Genomic DNA, 3,622 nt, shown 5'->3' on the forward strand with positions numbered 1-3,622 from the left:
GGGGCAGGCGGGGTTTGAACTCATGAGGAAGAGGCTTTAGATTCTCAGTGCTGTGCTTTAACCCGCTGCGCCACCAGGGAGGGCCTAAAAGTAATAATTTTAAAAGTTCAAAATTAATGCCCCAAAATCTATATAGACCACAATGTTAACACTACATAAAGACAGAATCTGACAGGACAGGGATTAGACTAAGGCCAATGAGGAGAGACATGTCCAGAGCTAGAAGTTCTATAAAATCTGGTATTTTGTTCTCAAATTTTTAAAAGGTATGTTTGATTGTGCATACAAGAAATATTATCCTATAATATTTATCTCGATAAGCGAGGTTTTTGGGGCCCCTGCTGTTTTCGGCCAGTGGTGTCTCACTTGCTGCATCTTAGTCCTTTCTACTTTCTCATGACTGCTGGCCGAGTTCCAAAGATGAACACAGGCAAGTGAGCCAGAAAGAAAGCTGCATTGTCTTTTTCTTGGTATTACCTTTTGTCACCAGCATTGAAAGTCAAATTGGGTGGGAAGAGCACAAGGGACCATGGTGATGGTTCACAGGTGAAGTGGGGTAAAATTTATGTGGACTACAGCTGAGGGGAGACATTAAATACTGTAAATACATTAACAACAAAAAAATTAGACTAATAAAGTCACACAGCATCACTTCTACCCCATTCTGTTCACTAGAATGGAGTTATTAATATAAACTCATACATAGAGGGAGGGCAATTTTTCTTGAGGTGGGTGACTAGCAAAGAATTTGTAGCTGTTTTAAATCTACCGCACACTTACTTTTTCTGCTTTGGTTTTCTAATGCCTTTGTATTTTGAACCAGGTAGAAAATACTATAAAGTGGAGGACATGCTGGGATTAAGAAGGAAATCAAAGTAAAGAAAGCAACGCTCGGATAGTCAAGTGGTCAGATGGGAGGTGAGCATGCAGTTGCTGTAGAGCACTGAAATACTGAGAGTGGCCTAGAGCGAGTGAAGTTTTGAAAAGAATTAACAAAAGTCCCTGATTTGGGAAACCTGAGAGGTAAGCAGGGCTGAGTTCACATGCTGTGACAGGAGACTTTAGAAATGGCTCCACGATGGGATCAAATCTGAGGTATCTATACTGGGTGTAAGATTAGCTCTTATATGTGTTCTGATATAAACTGGCATTTTTGAAGAGCTATTTCTGCTTAACTGATGAAGTGGTGGAGATTGGGACAGTGACAGAGCAACTGCAGTACCAGTTGTGTGGAGAATGAATGGATTTTACACCCTTTAACTTTGCAAACTCATAGGTCTCTTCAGTATCTTTTATTTTTATAGATTCATCACAGGACCAGGTTTCTGCCATTGCAACACATTTTAAGTATTCTATACCTAATTGATCTACTCTATAACTATAACCTAATAACTTATCTATTTCTCCTTGCCAGCATTGTCCCTACATTTAGGCAACAAAGTATATGATGTCTACAAAGCCCCATTGCAAGGTAACCACACTGCCTGTTTATTCGAGACACCTCTACAGCCATCTTTAAATCCAAACTCACCTTTAGGTAACTATTCCTACTGATGTTAGTAACCATGCAGTTAAAGAGCAGCTGGTGGAGCGGTACCTGGCCTGTCACAAGGCCCCACAACTGGGACCTGCCTCTTGCTCTTCAGGAGGGAAGGTGGGCTCGTCTACCATCTGCTGTTGGTCTGATACCTCCAAATGTTCTTAGTAAATGGTGAGACGTTTTTGTCCCTTTCCCGGCAGACCTCACTCTGCAGTGTCACACATAAGATGGACCCTGCCACATTATTAACAGATGCTCAAGGACACAGAATTCTAATGGCTTGCTGTGATTCTGAATACCAGTGCACGGTTAGTTTTTCCTGGTAACTTTGGAGTATAAGAACTGTGTTTTCTACTGTGGTAATGGCACATGGGTGATTTGGTGATGGGAAGCCCAAGGGGGTTGCAAATGAGATGGAAAAATGCACAAAATGATGTAAAAATAAACTATATATATATATATATATACACACACACATATACATATAAATGTTTTCTACTCTTAATTCACCATTGTATTAATAATGTGACCAATATTAATAATAACATAAATATTAATCTTATTTTCTTATTCTTGCCAATTCATTTCTTACCAAGAAAGCAGCTTAACTGAGTAAGCATGTGGTTCACCATAGTAATGTCAACAGCTAGTGGTGAGACACACAGTTGTTCTCTCCTCAGCCTGAGACTTCAGAGGAAACCAGTAATTTAAAAAATTATGACAGATACCATAAAACTGTTGACTGAAAAGGTAGTATATGGAGGTCAAATAAAACTGCCTCTTTAACACTGTCCTGTCTTATGAAGCCCAATGAGGGGCTGCCTGGCAGACTTAGAAGGAAATGAAGGTTCTACTTTGGGGCCTCCCTCCTCTACTGGCACCAACACATCCTATCATCAGGAGCTATTGGGGGAGTTCTTTGGATTGAGGGGTGCAGAATAGCTGAGCACTGTGGCAGTTTGGAGGAGCGAGTGAGTCATCTGCAGTTTAGGAACGAACAGAAACAGCTCCCTCAGGCTGCTCTTGGGGCTCTGACTGGCAGCACAGAGGCCAGTGAAGCTCCCAAGGCTCAGCCTGCAAGTTCTGACAGGGCAGAGTGGGAGGGAGCTCCTGCTCTGCACCCCGTGTTCCTTTCACACCTTAAAATGAAATAAACTGATTCCCATGTGTGGTAGCAACTAAGGAATGGCAACACAGGAAATAAGCAATATTCTGGGCTTTAGAAAAGTAAATTTCATATAGAAAAGTAGGTTCAAATGGACACAAAATTAGTTCATCTTTAAAGTAAAATTTCTTTCTTTACAGAAAGAAGAATGTCTGAGGGCATCTACTCACCAGAAGTGTCAGATAATTCATCTGTATTAGAAGCAGAACCAGCAGGGACCAAGTGTCCACTATCAGGGCCCTGACAGTGAGGATGAGAAAGCTGGGAAGACACTGAATATGATTATCCACAGGAACTCCTAAGTGAGTCAGATGTGGACTCACAAAAGCAGAACGTGCTTTTGCTCTGGTGGGTTCTTACTCCCTGTATTGTTATTTACTGAGGGCAACAGCACAATGGCCTTTATTTGTTAATTTAATTTTATGGAGGAAAGTGTTTAATAAGCAGTGCTATTGTTAAATACCCAATATTTTTAATCTGTGGCTTAAAAAAAAAGTGAGTATAGAGTTCTTGGGCATTTTGAAGTGATCAATCTGGAAACAAAGCCTCTAATATCAAAGTCATTTCAGCATTATCAAAAGTTATGCACTTTCAGCCTTCCCTGGTGGCCGAGCAAGTTAAAACACAGCATTAAGAAGCTAGAGCCACTTCAGCATGAGTTGAATCTCGGCCCACTCCAGGGGTGATCAATATGGCAGGGCAGACCTCTCCTGACCCGCCCACAGCTCCCCTCAGCAATATACTTTGTCAGTCCGCCTGTTCTGCTCCCCACTCTGTATCTGGTGAATCCTCTCACCGACCCTTAACCTCTGGCTTGTACCCCAGCTGTGTGTGCATAAATAAATAAATCTTAAAAAAAAAGTTATGTACTTTCAGGGCCTCCCTGGTGGCACAAGGCTAACGCACAGCACTATGAA

Source organism: Condylura cristata, unplaced genomic scaffold (genome assembly GCF_000260355.1).
Source record: "Condylura cristata isolate star-nosed mole 26May11 unplaced genomic scaffold, ConCri1.0 scaffold00023, whole genome shotgun sequence".
In the NCBI taxonomy this organism is placed as follows: Eukaryota; Metazoa; Chordata; class Mammalia; order Eulipotyphla; family Talpidae; genus Condylura; species Condylura cristata.